This window comes from Lissotriton helveticus, chromosome 12, assembly GCF_964261635.1.
Source record: "Lissotriton helveticus chromosome 12, aLisHel1.1, whole genome shotgun sequence".
In the NCBI taxonomy this organism is placed as follows: domain Eukaryota; kingdom Metazoa; phylum Chordata; class Amphibia; order Caudata; family Salamandridae; genus Lissotriton; species Lissotriton helveticus.
In genome coordinates, this window is record NC_136073.1 from 134,294,007 (window position 1) to 134,321,205 (window position 27,199).

Genomic DNA, 27,199 nt, shown 5'->3' on the forward strand with positions numbered 1-27,199 from the left:
AATTAGGCACGCAGTCATTAGCCACAGCTCTGATCATGGGTCACTGAGGTCAGTTTCAATAATTCCTCAAAAACCTAACCATGCAGTCCCCCCTAACTGTGTAGTTATCTTGCTTTACTGCTGTTTGTGTGATTAGCTGGGAGGAGCTCATGGCAGCATCCTCCCTATAAAAGTGTAGATGGACCGCTCCTTAACTCTTTCTTGCTTCACATACAGATGGCTTGAGTAGGTACAGGGGAGATGCAGGTCTACTAGACAGTATAGAAGATCTGCGCCAGGTGTGTTTCTCTGCATTGGTGTCCCATCACAGGCCCACAAGTGTATGTGTGATCTTTGACTCCTGGCAGTTCACAAGCAGGCGGCCAGGAAACAGTTTCAGCCTATCAACCACTGAGGAGACAAAGCCTTTGTATAAGGAATGAGGAAGCAATTAACACATTCAGCCTATCACAGGAGTTCCCTGAGTGTACCGAATTATAAATTCTCCATGTCACTGTAGGTTATTGAGCCCAAGTAGCTCGCCGTGATCGTATAGTGGTTAGTACTCTGCGTTGTGGCCGCAGCAACCTCGGTTCGAATCCGAGTCACGGCATTGTGGTTGGCAATGTCATGGCAGTTGGGTTTTTCTTTTACAGAATTACCAAATGTACCAGTTGTTTTTGTAAAATATCTATTAAAAACAGATCCTTTAAAATATTTAAACGATCTAACGACAAATTATTTTAACACACATGATTATAAGATGTAGCTATATTGTACCTACTGACATAAATTATCGTTCTTGAACCTATTTGCGGTGGGGGAATGGAGCTCTCCCCCATGCCAATCAGAATGCAGATGAATGCAGTTGCAGTTGAGTGACCTGTATTGTGGCTGTCTAGAGGGAATGCACAAATGTAGCTGTCTCGCAGCCCAATCCAGACGTCAATTGGAGACAGGTTTTCAGGCAAATAGATCAGTAAGTGCAGAGAAATGCTCACTCTCTAAAAATGGCATTTATAAAGTAGTAAAGTTAAATCCAACCTCACCAGTAAATAGGATTTATCAATAAATAAATAAAGCTTCTCCTCTCTGATATGGAATTACCCCCCAAAAAGTATAAGGGAATACCCAATGCTAACCTACGAGAGGGGCAGACCTCACAGTAGTGAAAAATGTAATAGACTGTTTTGTACTACCAGGACATGCAAACTACCACAGTACATGTCTTACCTTTTACTTACATAGCATGATGCCCCTAGTACTACCTAGGGCCTACCTTTTGGTTAATTATATGTAATAAAATTGGAGTTTAAGGCTTGGCAAGTAGTTTTAAATGGCAAGTCGAAGTGGCAGTACACTGCAGCACAGGCACTGCAGTAGCAGGCTTGAGACAGGTTTGAAATGATACTTTTTTGGGTGGCACAATCAGTTCCTGGGTATATGGTATACCACTTTACAAGGGGCTTTCAAGTCAATGAAATCTGTCAGTCAGGTATACTCCAATTACACACATGATTAGGGAAGAAGCACGTTCACTTCAGCACTGATTAGTAGCAATAAAGTGATCAGAGTCCTAAGGCCAACAAAAAGATACAGCAAAATGCGTAGGTGAAAAGCAATAAGGTAGGGTTGAGGCCACCTTAAGAATGCAAGGTCTAACAAAAACAAACTAAGGATAACATGAGTAAAACATCAGGTTTCTCTACGGCATTTGGTGAGACAAGTGTGCCTTCTTTTATCTTCCATGAATGCGATCTTTCCCTGACCCCTTTATTATATAGCTCTTCAAGTAAAAAAGATAAATCACTTACAAAGGAGCCTCAAATACTCAAAGATGGTAGACTTCTGTAATATGGGCCATAGACTAAAAGCAGCACGAAAACAGAGTGCAATAGGGTCCCAAAAACTTGAGTGCCACATGAGAGTATGCATGAAAGCCTATCCTTTTCCAACCTAGAGATATACTCATGCAATTTTTGTTTTTAGGAGAGAATGTGCCTGCTGAAAAATACATTATTTTAAAAAAGTGCATTGCAGAATACCAGGAATTTGCTTTGGGACACCTTGAAAACTTTCATACAGATTATTTGCACAATACTTACAGTCAGTTGTTGTGGCCGAGTGGTTAAGGCGATGGACTAGAAATCCATTGGGGTCTCCCCGCGCAGGTTCGAATCCTGCCAACAACGAGAAACTTTTTAACATCGGCTACAATTTCAGAAGTTAACCTTTAGAATTTCTTCCATGTCAGTTTTATAAATAGGTGGCTTATTTTGGTGTCACTATTGCCCTTTCACATATTTATTATCGCTCCCCCTTTCATATCTTTGCTATAACTCTCGTCCTACATTAGCGCTGGTGCAAACACTTCAAATTATTATACCCTGGCTCTCTCAGTCATACCATTCATGCACTTGAAACTTACTTTACCAATGAAAGAAGCAAATAGAAAAATAAAACAAAAGTGCTTGCTGGATTAGGCAAACACACTTCATAAAACTGCATTTTCTTTTCTATTCTCCCCGTGTTACAAGCTTAACTGCTCCCTGTGTAATTTCTCTTAGCCTGCTGTCCCAGGAAGAGAATTTTATCTACAGGCTCTTTCCGTGTTTTTTTCCTAGTCTTTCTTTCCCTTTTCTTAGATTTGTAACTGTTCCTTTATGTGCTCTATTTAGGCGCCATTAATCTCATTTGAGCTCCTTGTACCTGCTGCTGTTTTCTCCACACCTCATACTGCCTTTTCCCTCTTTCTCTCTTTCTCTGAGGTTGGTGGCTACTTTCCAAAGCTTCTGATGCCCCAATGTTCCTTCATCTTGTTGTCAGACGTGAATTGAAAAAGCAACCAAATTAACAAGCCTTTACCACTCATACATGGCAGAGGTTTATACTTTAATTCAATGAGCTAAGAAAAGCGTGTTGTGGGGCCCCTACGAGCCAAGGTGCTTGCTTCATCATAATTGGGCGCGCAGTCATTAGCCACAGCTCTGATCATGGGTCACTGAGGTCAGTTTCAATAATTCCTCAAAAACCTAACCATGCAGTCCCCCCTAACTGTGTAGTTATCTTGCTTTACTGCTGTTTGTGTGATTAGCTGGGAGGAGCTCACGGCAGCATCCTCCCTATAAAAGTATAGATGGACCGCTCCTTAACTTTTTCTTGCTTCACATACAGATGGCTTGAGGAGGTACAGGGGAGATGCAGGTCTAATAGACAGAATAGAAGATCTGCGCCAGGTGTGTTTCTCTGCATTGGTGTCCCATCACAGGCCAACAAGTGTATGTGTGATCTTTGACTTCTGGCAGTTCACAAGCAGGCAACCAGGAAACGGTTTCAGCCTATCAACCACTGAGGAGACAAAGCCTTTGTATAAGGAATGAGGAAGCAATGAACACATTCAGCCTATCACTGGAGTTCCCTGAGTGTTTAGAATTATAAATTCTCCATGTCACTGTATGTTATTGAGCCCAAGTAGCTCGCCGTGATCGTATAGTGGTTAGTACTCTGAGTTTTGGCTGCAGCAACCTCGGTTCGAATCCGAGTCACGGCATTGTGGTTGGCAATGTCACGGCAGTTGGGTTTTTCTTTTACAGAATTACCAAATGTACCAGTTGTTTTTGTAAAATGTCTATTAAAAACAGATCCTTTAAAATATTTAAACGATTTAACGACAAATTATTTAAACACACATGATTATAAGATGTAGCCTTATTTTTGTTTTTAGGAGAGAATGTGCCTGCTGAAAAAAACATTATTTTTAAAAAGTGCATTGCAGGATATCGGGAATTTGCTGTGGCACACCTTGAAAACTTTCATGCAGATTATTTGCACAAAACTTACAGTCAGTTGTTGTGGCCGAGTGGTTAAGGTGATGGACTAGAAATCCATTGGGGTCTCCCCGCGCAGGTTCGAATCCTGCCAACAACGAAACACTTTTTTACATCGGCTACAATTTCAGAAGTTAACCTTTAGAATTTCTTCCATGTCAGTTTTATGAATAGGTGGCTTATTTTGGTGTCACTATTGCCCTTTCACATATTTATTATCGCTACCCCTTTCATATCTTTGCTATAACTCTCGTCCTACATTAGCGCTGGTGCAAACACTTCAAATTATTATACCCTGGCTCTCTCAGTCATACCATTCATGCACTTGAAACTTACTTTACCAATAAAAGAAGCAAATAGAAAAATAAAACAAAAGTGCTTGCTGGATTAGGCAAACACACTTCATAAAACTGCATTTTCTTTTCTATTCTCCCCGTGTTACAAGCTTAACTGCTCCCTGTGTAATTTCTCTTAGCCTGCTGTCCCAGGAAGAGAATTTTATCTACAGGCTCTTTCCGTGTTTTTTTCCTAGTCTTTCTTTCCCTTTTCTTAGATTTGTAACTGTTCCTTTATGTGCTCTATTTAGGCGCCATTAATCTCATTTGAGCTCCTTGTACCTGCTGCTGTTTTCTCCACACCTCATACTGCCTTTTCCCTCTTTCTCTCTTTCTCTGAGGTTGGTGGCTACTTTCCAAAGCTTCTGATGCCCCAATGTTCCTTCATCTTGTTGTCAGACGTGAATTGGAAAAGCAACCAAATTAACAAGCCTTTACCACTCATACATGGCAGAGGTTTATACTTTAATTCAATGAGCTAAGAAAAGCGTGTTGTGGGGCCCCTACGAGCCAAGGTGCTTGCTTCATCATAATTGGGCGCGCAGTCATTAGCCACAGCTCTGATCATGGGTCACTGAGGTCAGTTTCAATAATTCCTCAAAAACCTAACCATGCAGTCCCCCCTAACTGTGTAGTTATCTTGCTTTACTGCTGTTTGTGTGATTAGCTGGGAGGAGCTCACGGCAGCATCCTCCCTATAAAAGTGTAGATGGACCGCTCCTTAACTTTTTCTTGCTTCACATACAGATGGCTTGAGGAGGTACAGGGGAGATGCAGGTCTAATAGACAGAATAGAAGATCTGCGCCAGGTGTGTTTCTCTGCATTGGTGTCCCATCACAGGCCCACAAGTGTATGTGTGATCTTTGACTTCCGGCAGTTCACAAGCAGGCGGCCAGGAAACGGTTTCAGCCTATCAACCACTGAGGAGACAAAGCCTTTGTATAAGGAATGAGGAAGCAATGAACACATTCAGCCTATCACTGGAGTTCCCTGAGTGTTTAGAATTATAAATTCTCCATGTCACTGTATGTTATTGAGCCCAAGTAGCTCGCCGTGATCGTATAGTGGATAGTACTCTGCGTTGTGGCTGCAGCAACCTCGGTACGAATCCGAGTCACGGCATTGTGGTTGGCAATGTCACGGCAGTTGGGTTTTTCTTTTACAGAATTACCAAATGTACTAGTTGTTTTTGTAAAATGTCTATTAAAAACAGATCCTTTAAAATATTTAAACGATCTAACGACAAATTATTTAAACACACATGATTATAAGATGTAGCCTTATTTTTGTTTTTAGGAGAGAATGTGCCTGCTGAAAAAAACATTATTTTTAAAAAGTGCATTGCAGGATATCAGGAATTTTCTGTGGGACACCTTGAAAACTTTCATACAGATTATTTGCACAAAACTTGCAGTCAGTTGTTGTGGCCGAGTGGTTAAGGTGATGGACTAGAAATCCATTGGGGTCCCCCCGCGCAGGTTCGAATCCTGCCAACAACGAGAAACTTTTTAACATCGGCTACAATTTCAGAAGCTAACCTTTAGAATTTCTTCCATGTCAGTTTTATAAATAGGTGGCTTATTTTGGTGTCACTATTGCCCTTTCACATATTTATTATCGCTAACCCTTTCATATCTTTGCTATAACTCTCGTCCTACATTAGCGCTGGTGCAAACACTTCAAATTATTATACCCTGGCTCTCTCAGTCATACCATTCATGCACTTGAAACTTACTTTACCAATAAAAGAAGCAAATAGAAAAATAAAACAAAAGTGCTTGCTGGATTAGGCAACACACTTCATAAAACTGCATTTTCTTTTCTATTCTCCCCGTGTTACAAGCTTAACTGCTCCCTGTGTAATTTCTCTTAGCCTGCTGTCCCAGGATGAGAATTTTATCTACAGGCTCTTTCCGTGTTTTTTTCCTAGTCTTTCTTTCCTTTTTCTTAGATTTGTAACTGTTCCTTTACGTGCTCTATTTAGGCGCCATTAATCTCATTTGAGCTCCTTGTACCTGCTGCTGTTTTCTCCACACCTCATACTGCCTTTTCCCTCTTTCTCTCTTTCTCTGAGGTTGGTGGCTACTTTCCAAAGCTTCTGATGCCCCAATGTTCCTTCATCTTGTTGTCAGACGTGAATTGGAAAAGCAACCAAATTAACAAGCCTTTACCACTCATATATGGCAGAGGTTTATACTTTAATTGAGCTAAGAAAAGCGTGTTGTGGGGCCCCTACGAGCCATGGTGCTTGCTTCATCATAATTAGGCACGCAGTCATTAGCCACAGCTCTGATCATGGGTCACTGAGGTCAGTTTCAATAATTCCTCAAAAACCTAACCATGCAGTCCCCCCTAACTGTGTAGTTATCTTGCTTTACTGCTGTTTGTGTGATTAGCTGGGAGGAGCTCATGGCAGCATCCTCCCTATAAAAGTGTAGATGGACCGCTCCTTAACTCTTTCTTGCTTCACATACAGATGGCTTGAGTAGGTACAGGGGAGATGCAGGTCTACTAGACAGTATAGAAGATCTGCGCCAGGTGTGTTTCTCTGCATTGGTGTCCCATCACAGGCCCACAAGTGTATGTGTGATCTTTGACTCCTGGCAGTTCACAAGCAGGCGGCCAGGAAACAGTTTCAGCCTATCAACCACTGAGGAGACAAAGCCTTTGTATAAGGAATGAGGAAGCAATTAACACATTCAGCCTATCACAGGAGTTCCCTGAGTGTACCGAATTATAAATTCTCCATGTCACTGTAGGTTATTGAGCCCAAGTAGCTCGCCGTGATCGTATAGTGGTTAGTACTCTGCGTTGTGGCCGCAGCAACCTCGGTTCGAATCCGAGTCACGGCATTGTGGTTGGCAATGTCATGGCAGTTGGGTTTTTCTTTTACAGAATTACCAAATGTACCAGTTGTTTTTGTAAAATATCTATTAAAAACAGATCCTTTAAAATATTTAAACGATCTAACGACAAATTATTTTAACACACATGATTATAAGATGTAGCTATATTGTACCTACTGACATAAATTATCGTTCTTGAACCTATTTGCGGTGGGGGAATGGAGCTCTCCCCCATGCCAATCAGAATGCAGATGAATGCAGTTGCAGTTGAGTGACCTGTATTGTGGCTGTCTAGAGGGAATGCACAAATGTAGCTGTCTCGCAGCCCAATCCAGACGTCAATTGGAGACAGGTTTTCAGGCAAATAGATCAGTAAGTGCAGAGAAATGCTCACTCTCTAAAAATGGCATTTATAAAGTAGTAAAGTTAAATCCAACCTCACCAGTAAATAGGATTTATCAATAAATAAATAAAGCTTCTCCTCTCTGATATGGAATTACCCCCCAAAAAGTATAAGGGAATACCCAATGCTAACCTACGAGAGGGGCAGACCTCACAGTAGTGAAAAATGTAATAGACTGTTTTGTACTACCAGGACATGCAAACTACCACAGTACATGTCTTACCTTTTACTTACATAGCATGATGCCCCTAGTACTACCTAGGGCCTACCTTTTGGTTAATTATATGTAATAAAATTGGAGTTTAAGGCTTGGCAAGTAGTTTTAAATGGCAAGTCGAAGTGGCAGTACACTGCAGCACAGGCACTGCAGTAGCAGGCTTGAGACAGGTTTGAAATGATACTTTTTTGGGTGGCACAATCAGTTCCTGGGTATATGGTATACCACTTTACAAGGGGCTTTCAAGTCAATGAAATCTGTCAGTCAGGTATACTCCAATTACACACATGATTAGGGAAGAAGCACGTTCACTTCAGCACTGATTAGTAGCAATAAAGTGATCAGAGTCCTAAGGCCAACAAAAAGATACAGCAAAATGCGTAGGTGAAAAGCAATAAGGTAGGGTTGAGGCCACCTTAAGAATGCAAGGTCTAACAAAAACAAACTAAGGATAACATGAGTAAAACATCAGGTTTCTCTACGGCATTTGGTGAGACAAGTGTGCCTTCTTTTATCTTCCATGAATGCGATCTTTCCCTGACCCCTTTATTATATAGCTCTTCAAGTAAAAAAGATAAATCACTTACAAAGGAGCCTCAAATACTCAAAGATGGTAGACTTCTGTAATATGGGCCATAGACTAAAAGCAGCACGAAAACAGAGTGCAATAGGGTCCCAAAAACTTGAGTGCCACATGAGAGTATGCATGAAAGCCTATCCTTTTCCAACCTAGAGATATACTCATGCAATTTTTGTTTTTAGGAGAGAATGTGCCTGCTGAAAAATACATTATTTTAAAAAAGTGCATTGCAGAATACCAGGAATTTGCTTTGGGACACCTTGAAAACTTTCATACAGATTATTTGCACAATACTTACAGTCAGTTGTTGTGGCCGAGTGGTTAAGGCGATGGACTAGAAATCCATTGGGGTCTCCCCGCGCAGGTTCGAATCCTGCCAACAACGAGAAACTTTTTAACATCGGCTACAATTTCAGAAGTTAACCTTTAGAATTTCTTCCATGTCAGTTTTATAAATAGGTGGCTTATTTTGGTGTCACTATTGCCCTTTCACATATTTATTATCGCTCCCCCTTTCATATCTTTGCTATAACTCTCGTCCTACATTAGCGCTGGTGCAAACACTTCAAATTATTATACCCTGGCTCTCTCAGTCATACCATTCATGCACTTGAAACTTACTTTACCAATGAAAGAAGCAAATAGAAAAATAAAACAAAAGTGCTTGCTGGATTAGGCAAACACACTTCATAAAACTGCATTTTCTTTTCTATTCTCCCCGTGTTACAAGCTTAACTGCTCCCTGTGTAATTTCTCTTAGCCTGCTGTCCCAGGAAGAGAATTTTATCTACAGGCTCTTTCCGTGTTTTTTTCCTAGTCTTTCTTTCCCTTTTCTTAGATTTGTAACTGTTCCTTTATGTGCTCTATTTAGGCGCCATTAATCTCATTTGAGCTCCTTGTACCTGCTGCTGTTTTCTCCACACCTCATACTGCCTTTTCCCTCTTTCTCTCTTTCTCTGAGGTTGGTGGCTACTTTCCAAAGCTTCTGATGCCCCAATGTTCCTTCATCTTGTTGTCAGACGTGAATTGAAAAAGCAACCAAATTAACAAGCCTTTACCACTCATACATGGCAGAGGTTTATACTTTAATTCAATGAGCTAAGAAAAGCGTGTTGTGGGGCCCCTACGAGCCAAGGTGCTTGCTTCATCATAATTGGGCGCGCAGTCATTAGCCACAGCTCTGATCATGGGTCACTGAGGTCAGTTTCAATAATTCCTCAAAAACCTAACCATGCAGTCCCCCCTAACTGTGTAGTTATCTTGCTTTACTGCTGTTTGTGTGATTAGCTGGGAGGAGCTCACGGCAGCATCCTCCCTATAAAAGTATAGATGGACCGCTCCTTAACTTTTTCTTGCTTCACATACAGATGGCTTGAGGAGGTACAGGGGAGATGCAGGTCTAATAGACAGAATAGAAGATCTGCGCCAGGTGTGTTTCTCTGCATTGGTGTCCCATCACAGGCCAACAAGTGTATGTGTGATCTTTGACTTCTGGCAGTTCACAAGCAGGCAACCAGGAAACGGTTTCAGCCTATCAACCACTGAGGAGACAAAGCCTTTGTATAAGGAATGAGGAAGCAATGAACACATTCAGCCTATCACTGGAGTTCCCTGAGTGTTTAGAATTATAAATTCTCCATGTCACTGTATGTTATTGAGCCCAAGTAGCTCGCCGTGATCGTATAGTGGTTAGTACTCTGAGTTTTGGCTGCAGCAACCTCGGTTCGAATCCGAGTCACGGCATTGTGGTTGGCAATGTCACGGCAGTTGGGTTTTTCTTTTACAGAATTACCAAATGTACCAGTTGTTTTTGTAAAATGTCTATTAAAAACAGATCCTTTAAAATATTTAAACGATTTAACGACAAATTATTTAAACACACATGATTATAAGATGTAGCCTTATTTTTGTTTTTAGGAGAGAATGTGCCTGCTGAAAAAAACATTATTTTTAAAAAGTGCATTGCAGGATATCAGGAATTTGCTGTGGCACACCTTGAAAACTTTCATGCAGATTATTTGCACAAAACTTACAGTCAGTTGTTGTGGCCGAGTGGTTAAGGTGATGGACTAGAAATCCATTGGGGTCTCCCCGCGCAGGTTCGAATCCTGCCAACAACGAAACACTTTTTTACATCGGCTACAATTTCAGAAGTTAACCTTTAGAATTTCTTCCATGTCAGTTTTATGAATAGGTGGCTTATTTTGGTGTCACTATTGCCCTTTCACATATTTATTATCGCTACCCCTTTCATATCTTTGCTATAACTCTCGTCCTACATTAGCGCTGGTGCAAACACTTCAAATTATTATACCCTGGCTCTCTCAGTCATACCATTCATGCACTTGAAACTTACTTTACCAATAAAAGAAGCAAATAGAAAAATAAAACAAAAGTGCTTGCTGGATTAGGCAAACACACTTCATAAAACTGCATTTTCTTTTCTATTCTCCCCGTGTTACAAGCTTAACTGCTCCCTGTGTAATTTCTCTTAGCCTGCTGTCCCAGGAAGAGAATTTTATCTACAGGCTCTTTCCGTGTTTTTTTCCTAGTCTTTCTTTCCCTTTTCTTAGATTTGTAACTGTTCCTTTATGTGCTCTATTTAGGCGCCATTAATCTCATTTGAGCTCCTTGTACCTGCTGCTGTTTTCTCCACACCTCATACTGCCTTTTCCCTCTTTCTCTCTTTCTCTGAGGTTGGTGGCTACTTTCCAAAGCTTCTGATGCCCCAATGTTCCTTCATCTTGTTGTCAGACGTGAATTGGAAAAGCAACCAAATTAACAAGCCTTTACCACTCATACATGGCAGAGGTTTATACTTTAATTCAATGAGCTAAGAAAAGCGTGTTGTGGGGCCCCTACGAGCCAAGGTGCTTGCTTCATCATAATTGGGCGCGCAGTCATTAGCCACAGCTCTGATCATGGGTCACTGAGGTCAGTTTCAATAATTCCTCAAAAACCTAACCATGCAGTCCCCCCTAACTGTGTAGTTATCTTGCTTTACTGCTGTTTGTGTGATTAGCTGGGAGGAGCTCACGGCAGCATCCTCCCTATAAAAGTGTAGATGGACCGCTCCTTAACTTTTTCTTGCTTCACATACAGATGGCTTGAGGAGGTACAGGGGAGATGCAGGTCTAATAGACAGAATAGAAGATCTGCGCCAGGTGTGTTTCTCTGCATTGGTGTCCCATCACAGGCCCACAAGTGTATGTGTGATCTTTGACTTCCGGCAGTTCACAAGCAGGCGGCCAGGAAACGGTTTCAGCCTATCAACCACTGAGGAGACAAAGCCTTTGTATAAGGAATGAGGAAGCAATGAACACATTCAGCCTATCACTGGAGTTCCCTGAGTGTTTAGAATTATAAATTCTCCATGTCACTGTATGTTATTGAGCCCAAGTAGCTCGCCGTGATCGTATAGTGGTTAGTACTCTGCGTTGTGGCTGCAGCAACCTCGGTTCGAATCCGAGTCACGGCATTGTGGTTGGCAATGTCACGGCAGTTGGGTTTTTCTTTTACAGAATTACCAAATGTACCAGTTGTTTTTGTAAAATGTCTATTAAAAACAGATCCTTTAAAATATTTAAACGATTTAACGACAAATTATTTAAACACACATGATTATAAGATGTAGCCTTATTTTTGTTTTTAGGAGAGAATGTGCCTGCTGAAAAAAACATTATTTTTAAAAAGTGCATTGCAGGATATCAGGAATTTGCTGTGGCACACCTTGAAAACTTTCATGCAGATTATTTGCACAAAACTTACAGTCAGTTGACTAGAAATCCATTGGGGTCTCCCCGCGCAGGTTCGAATCCTGCCAACAACGAGAAACTTTTTAACATCGGCTACAATTTCAGAAGTTAACCTTTAGAATTTCTTCCATGTCAGTTTTATAAATAGGTGGCTTATTTTGGTGTCACTATTGCCCTTTCACATATTTATTATCGCTACCCCTTTCATATCTTTGCTATAACTCTCGTCCTACATTAGCGCTGGTGCAAACACTTCAAATTATTATACCCTGGCTCTCTCAGTCATACCATTCATGCACTTGAAACTTACTTTACCAATAAAAGAAGCAAATAGAAAAATAAAACAAAAGTGCTTGCTGGATTAGGCAAACACACTTCATAAAACTGCATTTTCTTTTCTATTCTCCCCGTGTTACAAGCTTAACTGCTCCCTGTGTAATTTCTCTTAGCCTGCTGTCCCAGGAAGAGAATTTTATCTACAGGCTCTTTCCGTGTTTTTTTCCTAGTCTTTCTTTCCCTTTTCTTAGATTTGTAACTGTTCCTTTACGTGCTCTATTTAGGCGCCATTAATCTCATTTGAGCTCCTTGTACCTGCTGCTGTTTTCTCCACACCTCATACTGCCTTTTCCCTCTTTCTCTCTTTCTCTGAGGTTGGTGGCTACTTTCCAAAGCTTCTGATGCCCCAATGTTCCTTCATCTTGTTGTCAGACGTGAATTGGAAAAGCAACCAAATTAACAAGCCTTTACCACTCATATATGGCAGAGGTTTATACTTTAATTGAGCTAAGAAAAGCGTGTTGTGGGGCCCCTACGAGCCATGGTGCTTGCTTCATCATAATTAGGCATGCAGTCAAAAGCCACAGCTCTGATCATGGGTCACTGAGGTCAGTTTCAATAATTCCTCAAAAACCTAACCATGCAGTCCCCCCTAACTGTGTAGTTATCTTGCTTTACTGCTGTTTGTGTGATTAGCTGGGAGGAGCTCACGGCAGCATCCTCCCTATAAAAGTGTAGATGGACCGCTCCTTAACTTTTTCTTGCTTCACATACAGATGGCTTGAGGAGGTACAGGGGAGATGCAGGTCTAATAGACAGAATAGAAGATCTGCGCCAGGTGTGTTTCTCTGCATTGGTGTCCCATCACAGGCCCACAAGTGTATGTGTGATCTTTGACTTCTGGCAGTTCACAAGCAGGCGGCCAGGAAACGGTTTCAGCCTATCAACCACTGAGGAGACAAAGCCTTTGTATAAGGAATGAGGAAGCAATGAACACATTCAGCCTATCACAGGAGTTCCCTGAGTGTTTCGAATTATAAATTCTCCATGTCACTGTATGTTATTGAGCCCAAGTAGCTCGCCGTGATCGTATAGTGGTTAGTACTCTGCGTTGTGGCCGCAGCAACCTCGGTTCGAATCCGAGTCATGGCATTGTGGTTGGCAATGTCACGGCAGTTGGGTTTTTCTTTTACAGAATTACCAAATGTACTAGTTGTTTTTGTAAAATGTCTATTAAAAACAGATCCTTTAAAATATTTAAACGATCTAACGACAAATTATTTAAACACACATGATTATAAGATGTAGCCTTATTTTTGTTTTTAGGAGAGAATGTGCCTGCTGAAAAAAACATTATTTTTAAAAAGTGCATTGCAGGATATCAGGAATTTTCTGTGGGACACCTTGAAAACTTTCATACAGATTATTTGCACAAAACTTGCAGTCAGTTGTTGTGGCTGAGTGGTTAAGGCGATGGTCTAGAAATCCATTGGGGTCCCCCCGCACAGGTTCGAATCCTGCCAACAACGAGAAACATTTTAACATCGGCTACAATTTCAGAAGCTAACCTTTAGAATTTCTTCCATGTCAGTTTTATAAATAGGTGGCTTATTTTGGTGTCACTATTGCCCTTTCACATATTTATTATCGCTACCCCTTTCATATCTTTGCTATAACTCTCGTCCTACATTAGCGCTGGTGCAAACACTTCAAATTATTATACCCTGGCTCTCTCAGTCATACCATTCATGCACTTGAAACTTACTTTACCAATAAAAGAAGCAAATAGAAAAATAAAACAAAAGTGCTTGCTGGATTAGGCAACACACTTCATAAAACTGCATTTTCTTTTCTATTCTCCCCGTGTTACAAGCTTAACTGCTCCCTGTGTAATTTCTCTTAGCCTGCTGTCCCAGGAAGAGAATTTTATCTACAGGCTCTTTCCGTGTTTTTTTCCTAGTATTTCTTTCCCTTTTCTTAGATTTGTAACTGTTCCTTTACGTGCTCTATTTAGGCGCCATTAATCTCATTTGAGCTCCTTGTACCTGCTGCTGTTTTCTCCACACCTCATACTGCCTTTTCCCTCTTTCTCTCTTTCTCTGAGGTTGGTGGCTACTTTCCAAAGCTTCTGATGCCCCAATGTTCCTTCATCTTGTTGTCAGACGTGAATTGGAAAAGCAACCAAATTAACAAGCCTTTACCACTCATATATGGCAGAGGTTTATACTTTAATTGAGCTAAGAAAAGCGTGTTGTGGGGCCCCTACGAGCCATGGTGCTTGCTTCATCATAATTAGGCACGCAGTCATTAGCCACAGCTCTGATCATGGGTCACTGAGGTCAGTTTCAATAATTCCTCAAAAACCTAACCATGCAGTCCCCCCTAACTGTGTAGTTATCTTGCTTTACTGCTGTTTGTGTGATTAGCTGGGAGGAGCTCATGGCAGCATCCTCCCTATAAAAGTGTAGATGGACCGCTCCTTAACTCTTTCTTGCTTCACATACAGATGGCTTGAGGAGGTACAGGGGAGATGCAGGTCTACTAGACAGTATAGAAGATCTGCGTCAGGTGTGTTTCTCTGCATTGGTGTCCCATCACAGGCCCACAAGTGTATGTGTGATCTTTGACTCCTGGCAGTTCACAAGCAGGCGGCCAGGAAACAGTTTCAGCCTATCAACCACTGAGGAGACAAAGCCTTTGTATAAGGAATGAGGAAGCAATTAACACATTCAGCCTATCACAGGAGTTCCCTGAGTGTACCGAATTATAAATTCTCCATGTCACTGTATGTTATTGAGCCCAAGTAGCTCGCCGTGATCGTATAGTGGTTAGTACTCTGCGTTGTGGCCGCAGCAACCTCGGTTCGAATCCGAGTCACGGCATTGTGGTTGGCAATGTCACGGCAGTTGGGTTTTTCTTTTACAGAATTACCAAATGTACCAGTTGTTTTTGTAAAATGTCTATTAAAAACAGATCCTTTAAAATATTTAAACGATCTAACGACAAATTATTTTAACACACATGATTATAAGATGTAGCTATATTGTACCTACTGACATAAATTATCGTTCTTGAACCTATTTGCGGTGGGGGAATGGAGCTCTCCCCCATGCCAATCAGAATGCAGATGAATGCAGTTGCAGTTGAGTGACCAGTATTGTGGCTGTCTAGAGGGAATGCACAAATGTAGCTGTCTCGCAGCCCAATCCAGACGTCAATTGGAGACAGGTTTTCAGGCAAATAGAGCAGTAAGTGCAGAGAAATGCTCACTCTCTAAAAATGGCATTTATAAAGTAGTAAAGTTAAATCCAACCTCACCAGTAAATAGGATTTATCAATAAATAAATAAAGCTTCTCCTCTCTGATATGGAATTACCCCCCAAAAAGTATAAGGGAATACCCAATGCTAACCTACGAGAGGGGCAGACCTCACAGTAGTGAAAAATGTAATAGACTGTTTTGTACTACCAGGACATGCAAACTACCACAGTACATGTCTTACCTTTTACTTACATAGCATGATGCCCCTAGGACTACCTAGGGCCTACCTTTTGGTTAATTATATGTAATAAAATTGGAGTTTAAGGCTTGGCAAGTAGTTTTAAATGGCAAGTCGAAGTGGCAGTACACTGCAGCACAGGCACTGCAGTAGCAGGCTTGAGACAGGTTTGAAATGATACTTTTTTGGGCGGCACAATCAGTTCCTGGGTATATGGTATACCACTTTACAAGGGGCTTTCAAGTCAATGAAATCTGTCAGTCAGGTATACTCCAATTACACACATGATTTGGGAAGAAGCACGTTCACTTCAGCACTGATTAGTAGCAATAAAGTGATCAGAGTCCTAAGGCCAACAAAAAGATACAGCAAAATGCGTAGGTGAAAAGCAATAAGGTAGGGTTGAGGCCACCTTAAGAATGCAAGGTCTAACAAAAACAAACTAAGGATAACATGAGTAAAACATCAGGTTTCTCTACGGCATTTGGTGAGACAAGTGTGCCTTCTTTTATCTTCCATGAATGCAATCTTTCCCTGACCCCTTTATTATATAGCTCTTCAAGTAAAAAAGATAAATCACTTACAAAGGAGCCTCAAATACTCAAAGATGGTAGACTTCTGTAATATGGGCCATAGACTAAAAGCAGCACGAAAACAGAGTGCAATAGGGTCCCAAAAACTTGAGTGCCACATGAGAGTATGCATGAAAGCCTATCCTTTTCCAACCTAGAGATATACTCATGCAATTTTTGTTTTTAGGAGAGAATGTGCCTGCTGAAAAATACATTATTTTAAAAAAGTGCATTGCAGAATACCAGGAATTTGCTTTGGGACACCTTGAAAACTTTCATACAGATTATTTGCACAATACTTACAGTCAGTTGTTGTGGCCGAGTGGTTAAGGCGATGGACTAGAAATCCATTGGGGTTTCCCCTTGCAGGTTCGAATCCTGCCAACAATGAGAAACTTTTTAACATCGGCTACAATTTCAGAAGTTAACCTTTAGAATTTCTTCCATGTCAGTTTTATAAATAGGTGGCTTATTTTGGTGTCACTATTGCCCTTTCACATATTTATTATCGCTCCCCCTTTCATATCTTTGCTATAACTCTCGTCCTACATTAGCGCTGGTGCAAACACTTCAAATTATTATACCCTGGCTCTCTCAGTCATACCATTCATGCACTTGAAACTTACTTTACCAATAAAAGAAGCAAATAGAAAAAAAAAACAAAAGTGCTTGCTGGATTAGGCAAACACACTTCATAAAACTGCATTTTCTTTTCTATTCTCCCCGTGTTACAAGCTTAACTGCTCCCTGTGTAATTTCTCTTAGCCTGCTGTCCCAGGAAGAGAATTTTATCTACAGGCTCTTTCCGTGTTTTTTTCCTAGTCTTTCTTTCCCTTTTCTTAGATTTGTAACTGTTCCTTTATGTGCTCTATTTAGGCGCCATTAATCTCATTTGAGCTCCTTGTACCTGCTGCTGTTTTCTCCACACCTCATACTGCCTTTTCCCTCTTTCTCTCTTTCTCTGAGGTTGGTGGCTACTTTCCAAAGCTTCTGATGCCCCAATGTTCCTTCATCTTGTTGTCAGACGTGAATTGGAAAAGCAACCAAATTAACAAGCCTTTACCACTCATACATGGCAGAGGTTTATACTTTAATTCAATGAGCTAAGAAAAGCGTGTTGTGGGGCCCCTACGAGCCAAGGTGCTTGCTTCATCATAATTGGGCGCGCAGTCACTAGCCACAGCTCTGATCATGGGTCACTGAGGTCAGTTTCAATAATTCCTCAAAAACCTAACCATGCACTCCCCCCTAACTGTGTAGTTATCTTGCTTAACTGCTGTTTGTGTGATTAGCTGGGAGGAGCTCACGGCAGCATCCTCCCTATAAAAGTGTAGATGGACCACTCCTTAACTTTTTCTTGCTTCACATACAGATGGCTTGAGGAGGTACAGGGGAGATGCAGGTCTAATAGACAGAATAGAAGATCTGCGCCAGGTGTGTTTCTCTGCATTGGTGTCCCATCACAGGCCCACAAGTGTATGTGTGATCTTTGACTTCTGGCAGTTCACAAGCAGGCGGCCAGGAAACGGTTTCAGCCTATCAACCACTGAGGAGACAAAGCCTTTGTATAAGGAATGAGGAAGCAATGAACACATTCAGCCTATCACTGGAGTTCCCTGAGTGTTTAGAATTATAAATTCTCCATGTCACTGTATGTTATTGAGCCCAAGTAGCTCGCCGTGATCGTATAGTGGTTAGTACTCTGCGTTGTGGCTGCAGCAACCTCGGTTCGAATCCGAGTCACGGCATTGTGGTTGGCAATGTCACGGCAGTTGGGTTTTTCTTTTACAGAATTACCAAATGTACTAGTTGTTTTTGTAAAATGTCTATTAAAAACAGATCCTTTAAAATATTTAAACGATCTAACGACAAATTATTTAAACACACATGATTATAAGATGTAGCCTTATTTTTGTTTTTAGGAGAGAATGTGCCTGCTGAAAAAAACATTATTTTTAAAAAGTGCATTGCAGGATATCAGGAATTTGCTGTGGCACACCTTGAAAACTTTCATGCAGATTATTTGCACAAATCTTGCAGTCAGTTGTTGTGGCTGAGTGGTTAAGGCGATGGACTAGAAATCCATTGGGGTCCCACCGCGCAGGTTGAATCCTGCCAACAACGAGAAACTTTTTAACATCGGCTACAATTTCAGAAGCTAACCTTTAGAATTTCTTCCATGTCAGTTTTATAAATAGGTGGCTTATTTTGGTGTCACTATTGCCCTTTCACATATTTATTATCGCTACCCCTTTCATATCTTTGCTATAACTCTCGTCCTACATTAGCGCTGGTGCAAACACTTCAAATTATTATACCCTGGCTCTCTCAGTCATACCATTCATGCACTTGAAACTTACTTTAAATATAAAAGAAGCAAATAGAAAAATAAAACAAAAGTGCTTGCTGGATTAGGCAACACACTTCATAAAACTGCATTTTCTTTTCTATTCTCCCCGTGTTACAAGCTTAACTGCTCCCTGTGTAATTTCTCTTAGCCTGCTGTCCCAGGAAGAGAATTTTATCTACAGGCTCTTTCCGTGTTTTTTTCCTAGTCTTTCTTTCCTTTTTCTCAGATTTGTAACTGTTCCTTTACGTGCTCTATTTAGGCGCCATTAATCTCATTTGAGCTCCTTGTACCTGCTGCTGTTTTCTCCACACCTCATACTGCCTTTTCCCTCTTTCTCTCTTTCTCTGAGGTTGGTGGCTACTTTCCAAAGCTTCTGATGCCACAATGTTCCTTCATCTTGTTGTCAGACGTGAATTGGAAAAGCAACCAAATTAACAAGCCTTTACCACTCATATATGGCAGAGGTTTATACTTTAATTGAGCTAAGAAAAGCGTGTTGTGGGGCCCCTACGAGCCATGGTGCTTGCTTCATCATAATTAGGCACGCAGTCATTAGCCACAGCTCTGATCATGGGTCACTGAGGTCAGTTTCAATAATTCCTCAAAAACCTAACCATGCAGTCCCCCCTAACTGTGTAGTTATCTTGCTTTACTGCTGTTTGTGTGATTAGCTGGGAGGAGCTCATGGCAGCATCCTCCCTATAAAAGTGTAGATGGACCGCTCCTTAACTCTTTCTTGCTTCACATACAGATGACTTGAGGAGGTACAGGGGAGATGCAGGTCTACTAGACAGTATAGAAGATCTGCGTCAGGTGTGTTTCTCTGCATTGGTATCCCATCACAGGCCCACAAGTGTATGTGTGATCTTTGACTCCTGGCAGTTCACAAGCAGGAGGCCAGGAAACAGGTTCAGCCTATCAACCACTGAGGAGACAAAGCCTTTGTATAAGGAATGAGGAAGCAATTAACACATTCAGCCTATCACAGGAGTTCCCTGAGTGTACCGAATTATAAATTCTCCATGTCACTGTATGTTATTGAGCCCAAGTAGCTCGCCGTGATCGTATAGTGGTTAGTACTCTGCGTTGTGGCCGCAGCAACCTCGGTTCGAATCCGAGTCACGGCATTGTGGTTGGCAATGTCACAGCAGTTGGGTTTTTCTTTTACAGAATTACCAAATGTACCAGTTGTTTTTGTAAAATGTCTATTAAAAACAGATCCTTTAAAATATTTAAACGATCTAACGACAAATTATTTTAACACACATGATTATAAGATGTAGCTATATTGTACCTACTGACATAAATTATCGTTCTTGAACCTATTTGCGGTGGGGGAATGGAGCTCTCCCCCATGCCAATCAGAATGCAGATGAATGCAGTTGCAGTTGAGTGACCTGTATTGTGGCTGTCTAGAGGGAATGCACAAATGTAGCTGTCTCGCAGCCCAATCCAGACGTCAATTGGAGACAGGTTTTCAGGCAAATAGAGCAGTAAGTGCAGAGAAATGCTCACTCTCTAAAAATGGCATTTATAAAGTAGTAAAGTTAAATCCAACCTCACCAGTAAATAGGATTTATCAATAAATAAATAAAGCTTCTCCTCTCTGATATGGAATTACCCCCCAAAAAGTATAAGGGAATACCCAATGCTAACCTACGAGAGGGGCAGACCTCACAGTAGTGAAAAATGTAATAGACTGTTTTGTACTACCAGGACATGCAAACTACCACAGTACATGTCTTACCTTTTACTTACATAGCATGATGCCCCTAGGACTACCTAGGGCCTACCTTTTGGTTAATTATATGTAATAAAATTGGAGTTTAAGGCTTGGCAAGTAGTTTTAAATGGCAAGTCGAAGTGGCAGTACACTGCAGCACAGGCACTGCAGTAGCAGGCTTGAGACAGGTTTGAAATGATACTTTTTTGGGCGGCACAATCAGTTCCTGGGTATATGGTATACCACTTTACAAGGGGCTTTCAAGTCAATGAAATCTGTCAGTCAGGTATACTCCAATTACACACATGATTTGGGAAGAAGCACGTTCACTTCAGCACTGATTAGTAGCAATAAAGTGATCAGAGTCCTAAGGCCAACAAAAAGATACAGCAAAATGCGTAGGTGAAAAGCAATAAGGTAGGGTTGAGGCCACCTTAAGAATGCAAGGTCTAACAAAAACAAACTAAGGATAACATGAGTAAAACATCAGGTTTCTCTACGGCATTTGGTGAGACAAGTGTGCCTTCTTTTATCTTCCATGAATGCAATCTTTCCCTGACCCCTTTATTATATAGCTCTTCAAGTAAAAAAGATAAATCACTTACAAAGGAGCCTCAAATACTCAAAGATGGTAGACTTCTGTAATATGGGCCATAGACTAAAAGCAGCACGAAAACAGAGTGCAATAGGGTCCCAAAAACTTGAGTGCCACATGAGAGTATGCATGAAAGCCTATCCTTTTCCAACCTAGAGATATACTCATGCAATTTTTGTTTTTAGGAGAGAATGTGCCTGCTGAAAAATACATTATTTTAAAAAAGTGCATTGCAGAATACCAGGAATTTGCTTTGGGACAGCTTGAAAACTTTCATACAGATTATTTGCACAATACTTACAGTCAGTTGTTGTGGCCGAGTGGTTAAGGCGATGGACTAGAAATCCATTGGGGTTTCCCCTTGCAGGTTCGAATCCTGCCAACAATGAGAAACTTTTTAACATCGGCTACAATTTCAGAAGTTAACCTTTAGAATTTCTTCCATGTCAGTTTTATAAATAGGTGGCTTATTTTGGTGTCACTATTGCCCTTTCACATATTTATTATCGCTCCCCCTTTCATATCTTTGCTATAACTCTCGTCCTACATTAGCGCTGGTGCAAACACTTCAAATTATTATACCCTGGCTCTCTCAGTCATACCATTCATGCACTTGAAACTTACTTTACCAATAAAAGAAGCAAATAGAAAAATAAAACAAAAGTGCTTGCTGGATTAGGCAAACACACTTCATAAAACTGCATTTTCTTTTCTATTCTCCCCGTGTTACAAGCTTAACTGCTCCCTGTGTAATTTCTCTTAGCCTGCTGTCCCAGGAAGAGAATTTTATCTACAGGCTCTTTCCGTGTTTTTTTCCTAGTCTTTCTTTCCCTTTTCTTAGATTTGTAACTGTTCCTTTATGTGCTCTATTTAGGCGCCATTAATCTCATTTGAGCTCCTTGTACCTGCTGCTGTTTTCTCCACACCTCATACTGCCTTTTCCCTCTTTCTCTCTTTCTCTGAGGTTGGTGGCTACTTTCCAAAGCTTCTGATGCCCCAATGTTCCTTCATCTTGTTGTCAGACGTGAATTGGAAAAGCAACCAAATTAACAAGCCTTTACCACTCATACATGGCAGAGGTTTATACTTTAATTCAATGAGCTAAGAAAAGCGTGTTGTGGGGCCCCTACGAGCCAAGGTGCTTGCTTCATCATAATTGGGCGCGCAGTCACTAGCCACAGCTCTGATCATGGGTCACTGAGGTCAGTTTCAATAATTCCTCAAAAACCTAACCATGCACTCCCCCCTAACTGTGTAGTTATCTTGCTTAACTGCTGTTTGTGTGATTAGCTGGGAGGAGCTCACGGCAGCATCCTCCCTATAAAAGTGTAGATGGACCACTCCTTAACTTTTTCTTGCTTCACATACAGATGGCTTGAGGAGGTACAGGGGAGATGCAGGTCTAATAGACAGAATAGAAGATCTGCGCCAGGTGTGTTTCTCTGCATTGGTGTCCCATCACAGGCCCACAAGTGTATGTGTGATCTTTGACTTCTGGCAGTTCACAAGCAGGCGGCCAGGAAACGGTTTCAGCCTATCAACCACTGAGGAGACAAAGCCTTTGTATAAGGAATGAGGAAGCAATGAACACATTCAGCCTATCACTGGAGTTCCCTGAGTGTTTAGAATTATAAATTCTCCATGTCACTGTATGTTATTGAGCCCAAGTAGCTCGCCGTGATCGTATAGTGGTTAGTACTCTGCGTTGTGGCTGCAGCAACCTCGGTTCGAATCCGAGTCACGGCATTGTGGTTGGCAATGTCACGGCAGTTGGGTTTTTCTTTTACAGAATTACCAAATGTACTAGTTGTTTTTGTAAAATGTCTATTAAAAACAGATCCTTTAAAATATTTAAACGATCTAACGACAAATTATTTAAACACACATGATTATAAGATGTAGCCTTATTTTTGTTTTTAGGAGAGAATGTGCCTGCTGAAAAAAACATTATTTTTAAAAAGTGCATTGCAGGATATCAGGAATTTGCTGTGGCACACCTTGAAAACTTTCATGCAGATTATTTGCACAAATCTTGCAGTCAGTTGTTGTGGCTGAGTGGTTAAGGCGATGGACTAGAAATCCATTGGGGTCCCCCCGCGCAGGTTCGAATCCTGCCAACAACGAGAAACTTTTTAACATCGGCTACAATTTCAGAAGCTAACCTTTAGAATTTCTTCCATGTCAGTTTTATAAATAGGTGGCTTATTTTGGTGTCACTATTGCCCTTTCACATATTTATTATCGCTACCCCTTTCATATCTTTGCTATAACTCTCGTCCTACATTAGCGCTGGTGCAAACACTTCAAATTATTATACCCTGGCTCTCTCAGTCATACCATTCATGCACTTGAAACTTACTTTAAATATAAAAGAAGCAAATAGAAAAATAAAACAAAAGTGCTTGCTGGATTAGGCAACACACTTCATAAAACTGCATTTTCTTTTCTATTCTCCCCGTGTTACAAGCTTAACTGCTCCCTGTGTAATTTCTCTTAGCCTGCTGTCCCAGGAAGAGAATTTTATCTACAGGCTCTTTCCGTGTTTTTTTCCTAGTCTTTCTTTCCTTTTTCTCAGATTTGTAACTGTTCCTTTACGTGCTCTATTTAGGCGCCATTAATCTCATTTGAGCTCCTTGTACCTGCTGCTGTTTTCTCCACACCTCATACTGCCTTTTCCCTCTTTCTCTCTTTCTCTGAGGTTGGTGGCTACTTTCCAAAGCTTCTGATGCCACAATGTTCCTTCATCTTGTTGTCAGACGTGAATTGGAAAAGCAACCAAATTAACAAGCCTTTACCACTCATATATGGCAGAGGTTTATACTTTAATTGAGCTAAGAAAAGCGTGTTGTGGGGCCCCTACGAGCCATGGTGCTTGCTTCATCATAATTAGGCACGCAGTCATTAGCCACAGCTCTGATCATGGGTCACTGAGGTCAGTTTCAATAATTCCTCAAAAACCTAACCATGCAGTCCCCCCTAACTGTGTAGTTATCTTGCTTTACTGCTGTTTGTGTGATTAGCTGGGAGGAGCTCATGGCAGCATCCTCCCTATAAAAGTGTAGATGGACCGCTCCTTAACTCTTTCTTGCTTCACATACAGATGACTTGAGGAGGTACAGGGGAGATGCAGGTCTACTAGACAGTATAGAAGATCTGCGTCAGGTGTGTTTCTCTGCATTGGTATCCCATCACAGGCCCACAAGTGTATGTGTGATCTTTGACTCCTGGCAGTTCACAAGCAGGAGGCCAGGAAACAGTTTCAGCCTATCAACCACTGAGGAGACAAAGCCTTTGTATAAGGAATGAGGAAGCAATTAACACATTCAGCCTATCACAGGAGTTCCCTGAGTGTACCGAATTATAAATTCTCCATGTCACTGTATGTTATTGAGCCCAAGTAGCTCGCCGTGATCGTATAGTGGTTAGTACTCTGCGTTGTGGCCGCAGCAACCTCGGTTCGAATCCGAGTCACGGCATTGTGGTTGGCAATGTCACAGCAGTTGGGTTTTTCTTTTACAGAATTACCAAATGTACCAGTTGTTTTTGTAAAATGTCTATTAAAAACAGATCCTTTAAAATATTTAAACGATCTAACGACAAATTATTTTAACACACATGATTATAAGATGTAGCTATATTGTACCTACTGACATAAATTATCGTTCTTGAACCTATTTGCGGTGGGGGAATGGAGCTCTCCCCCATGCCAATCAGAATGCAGATGAATGCAGTTGCAGTTGAGTGACCTGTATTGTGGCTGTCTAGAGGGAATGCACAAATGTAGCTGTCTCGCAGCCCAATCCAGACGTCAATTGGAGACAGGTTTTCAGGCAAATAGAGCAGTAAGTGCAGAGAAATGCTCACTCTCTAAAAATGGCATTTATAAAGTAGTAAAGTTAAATCCAACCTCACCAGTAAATAGGATTTATCAATAAATAAATAAAGCTTCTCCTCTCTGATATGGAATTACCCCCCAAAAAGTATAAGGGAATACCCAATGCTAACCTACGAGAGGGGCAGACCTCACAGTAGTGAAAAATGTAATAGACTGTTTTGTACTACCAGGACATGCAAACTACCACAGTACATGTCTTACCTTTTACTTACATAGCATGATGCCCCTAGGACTACCTAGGGCCTACCTTTTGGTTAATTATATGTAATAAAATTGGAGTTTAAGGCTTGGCAAGTAGTTTTAAATGGCAAGTCGAAGTGGCAGTACACTGCAGCACAGGCACTGCAGTAGCAGGCTTGAGACAGGTTTGAAATGATACTTTTTTGGGCGGCACAATCAGTTCCTGGGTATATGGTATACCACTTTACAAGGGGCTTTCAAGTCAATGAAATCTGTCAGTCAGGTATACTCCAATTACACACATGATTAGGGAAGAAGCACGTTCACTTCAGCACTGATTAGTAGCAATAAAGTGATCAGAGTCCTAAGGCCAACAAAAAGATACAGCAAAATGCGTAGGTGAAAAGCAATAAGGTAGGGTTGAGGCCACCTTAAGAATGCAAGGTCTAACAAAAACAAACTAAGGATAACATGAGTAAAACATCAGGTTTCTCTACGGCATTTGGTGAGACAAGTGTGCCTTCTTTTATCTTCCATAAATGCAACCTTTCCCTGACCCCTTTATTATATAGCTCTTCAAGTAAAAAAGATAAAGCACTTACAAAGGAGCCTCAAATACTCAAAGATGGTAGACTTCTGTAATATGGGCCATAGACTAAAAGCAGCACGAAAACAGAGTGCAATAGGGTCCCAAAAACTTGAGTGCCACATGAGAGTATGCATGAAAGCCTATCCTTTTCCAAACTAGAGATATACTCATGCAATTTTTGTTTTTAGGAGAGAATGTGCCTGCTGAAAAATACATTATTTTAAAAAAGTGCATTGAAGAATACCAGGAATTTGCTGTGGGACACCTTGCAAACTTTCATACAGATTATTTGCACGAAACTTACAGTCAGTTGTTGTGGCCGAGTGGTTAAGGCGATGGACTAGAAATCCATTGGGTTCTTCCCGCGCAGGTTCGAATCCTGCCAACAACGAGAAACTTTTTAACATCGGCTACAATTTCAGAAGTTAACCTTTAGAATTTCTTCCATGTCAGTTTTATAAATAGGTGGCTTATTTTGGTGTCACTATTGCCCTTTCACATATTTATTATCGCTACCCCTTTCATATCTTTGCTATAACTCTCGTCCTACATTAGCGCTGGTGCAAACACTTCAAATTATTATACCCTGGCTCTCTCAGTCATACCATTCATGCACTTGAAACTTACTTTACCAATAAAAGAAGCAAATAGAAAAATAAAATAAAAGTGCTTGCTGGATTAGGCAAACACACTTCATAAAACTGCATTTTCTTTTCTATTCTCCCCGTGTTACAAGCTTAACTGCTCCCTGTGTAATTTCTCTTAGCCTGCTGTCCCAGGAAGAGAATTTTATCTACAGGCTCTTTCCGTGTTTTTTTCCTAGTCTTTCTTTCCCTTTTCTTAGATTTGTAACTGTTCCTTTATGTGCTCTATTTAGGCGCCATTAATCTCATTTGAGCTCCTTGTACCTGCTGCTGTTTTCTCCACACCTCATACTGCCTTTTCCCTCTTTCTCTCTTTCTCTGAGGTTGGTGGCTACTTTCCAAAGCTTCTGATGCCCCAATGTTCCTTCATCTTGTTGTCAGACGTGAATTGGAAAAGCAACCAAATTAACAAGCCTTTACCACTCATACATGGCAGAGGTTTATACTTTAATTCAATGAGCTAAGAAAAGCGTGTTGTGGGGCCCCTACGAGCCAAGGTGCTTGCTTCATCATAATTGGGCGCGCAGTCACTAGCCACAGCTCTGATCATGGGTCACTGAGGTCAGTTTCAATAATTCCTCAAAAACCTAACCATGCAGTCCCCCCTAACTGTGTAGTTATCTTGCTTAACTGCTGTTTGTGTGATTAGCTGGGAGGAGCTCACGGCAGCATCCTCCCTATAAAAGTGTAGATGGACCACTCCTTAACTTTTTCTTGCTTCACATACAGATGGCTTGAGGAGGTACAGGGGAGATGCAGGTCTAATAGACAGAATAGAAGATCTGCGCCAGGTGTGTTTCTCTGCATTGGTGTCCCATCACAGGCCCACAAGTGTATGTGTGATCTTTGACTTCTGGCAGTTCACAAGCAGGCGGCCAGGAAACGGTTTCAGCCTATCAACCACTGAGGAGACAAAGCCTTTGTATAAGGAAT

At 41.2% G+C, this 27,199-nt stretch overlaps 19 non-coding genes across 19 annotated transcripts; all 19 read left to right on the top strand.

Annotated features, from left to right (window-relative positions):
- Positions 1–520: 520 nt before the first annotated feature.
- TRNAH-GUG (transfer RNA histidin (anticodon GUG)) lies at positions 521–592 on the top strand. Its single transcript has one exon. It is a non-coding gene; the product is annotated as a tRNA-His (tRNA).
- Positions 593–2,089: 1,497 nt separating this feature from the next.
- Positions 2,090–2,171, top strand: TRNAS-AGA (transfer RNA serine (anticodon AGA)). The gene has a single exon. It is a non-coding gene; the product is annotated as a tRNA-Ser (tRNA).
- A 1,653-nt stretch (positions 2,172–3,824) lies between these two features.
- Positions 3,825–3,906, top strand: TRNAS-AGA (transfer RNA serine (anticodon AGA)). Its single transcript has one exon. It is a non-coding gene; the product is annotated as a tRNA-Ser (tRNA).
- Positions 3,907–5,559: 1,653 nt separating this feature from the next.
- Positions 5,560–5,641, top strand: TRNAS-AGA (transfer RNA serine (anticodon AGA)). The gene has a single exon. It is a non-coding gene; the product is annotated as a tRNA-Ser (tRNA).
- Positions 5,642–6,922: 1,281 nt separating this feature from the next.
- On the top strand, positions 6,923–6,994 carry TRNAH-GUG (transfer RNA histidin (anticodon GUG)). The gene has a single exon. It is a non-coding gene; the product is annotated as a tRNA-His (tRNA).
- A 1,497-nt stretch (positions 6,995–8,491) lies between these two features.
- TRNAS-AGA (transfer RNA serine (anticodon AGA)) lies at positions 8,492–8,573 on the top strand. Its single transcript has one exon. It is a non-coding gene; the product is annotated as a tRNA-Ser (tRNA).
- Positions 8,574–10,226: 1,653 nt separating this feature from the next.
- TRNAS-AGA (transfer RNA serine (anticodon AGA)) lies at positions 10,227–10,308 on the top strand. The gene has a single exon. It is a non-coding gene; the product is annotated as a tRNA-Ser (tRNA).
- Positions 10,309–11,594: 1,286 nt separating this feature from the next.
- On the top strand, positions 11,595–11,666 carry TRNAH-GUG (transfer RNA histidin (anticodon GUG)). The gene has a single exon. It is a non-coding gene; the product is annotated as a tRNA-His (tRNA).
- A 1,633-nt stretch (positions 11,667–13,299) lies between these two features.
- On the top strand, positions 13,300–13,371 carry TRNAH-GUG (transfer RNA histidin (anticodon GUG)). The gene has a single exon. It is a non-coding gene; the product is annotated as a tRNA-His (tRNA).
- Positions 13,372–13,666: 295 nt separating this feature from the next.
- On the top strand, positions 13,667–13,748 carry TRNAS-AGA (transfer RNA serine (anticodon AGA)). The gene has a single exon. It is a non-coding gene; the product is annotated as a tRNA-Ser (tRNA).
- Positions 13,749–15,029: 1,281 nt separating this feature from the next.
- On the top strand, positions 15,030–15,101 carry TRNAH-GUG (transfer RNA histidin (anticodon GUG)). Its single transcript has one exon. It is a non-coding gene; the product is annotated as a tRNA-His (tRNA).
- A 1,497-nt stretch (positions 15,102–16,598) lies between these two features.
- On the top strand, positions 16,599–16,680 carry TRNAS-AGA (transfer RNA serine (anticodon AGA)). The gene has a single exon. It is a non-coding gene; the product is annotated as a tRNA-Ser (tRNA).
- Positions 16,681–17,966: 1,286 nt separating this feature from the next.
- Positions 17,967–18,038, top strand: TRNAH-GUG (transfer RNA histidin (anticodon GUG)). Its single transcript has one exon. It is a non-coding gene; the product is annotated as a tRNA-His (tRNA).
- A 1,657-nt stretch (positions 18,039–19,695) lies between these two features.
- On the top strand, positions 19,696–19,767 carry TRNAH-GUG (transfer RNA histidin (anticodon GUG)). Its single transcript has one exon. It is a non-coding gene; the product is annotated as a tRNA-His (tRNA).
- A 1,497-nt stretch (positions 19,768–21,264) lies between these two features.
- TRNAS-AGA (transfer RNA serine (anticodon AGA)) lies at positions 21,265–21,346 on the top strand. The gene has a single exon. It is a non-coding gene; the product is annotated as a tRNA-Ser (tRNA).
- A 1,286-nt stretch (positions 21,347–22,632) lies between these two features.
- Positions 22,633–22,704, top strand: TRNAH-GUG (transfer RNA histidin (anticodon GUG)). The gene has a single exon. It is a non-coding gene; the product is annotated as a tRNA-His (tRNA).
- Positions 22,705–22,999: 295 nt separating this feature from the next.
- On the top strand, positions 23,000–23,081 carry TRNAS-AGA (transfer RNA serine (anticodon AGA)). Its single transcript has one exon. It is a non-coding gene; the product is annotated as a tRNA-Ser (tRNA).
- Positions 23,082–24,362: 1,281 nt separating this feature from the next.
- On the top strand, positions 24,363–24,434 carry TRNAH-GUG (transfer RNA histidin (anticodon GUG)). The gene has a single exon. It is a non-coding gene; the product is annotated as a tRNA-His (tRNA).
- Positions 24,435–25,931: 1,497 nt separating this feature from the next.
- TRNAS-AGA (transfer RNA serine (anticodon AGA)) lies at positions 25,932–26,013 on the top strand. Its single transcript has one exon. It is a non-coding gene; the product is annotated as a tRNA-Ser (tRNA).
- The last annotated feature ends 1,186 nt before the right edge of the window (positions 26,014–27,199 follow it).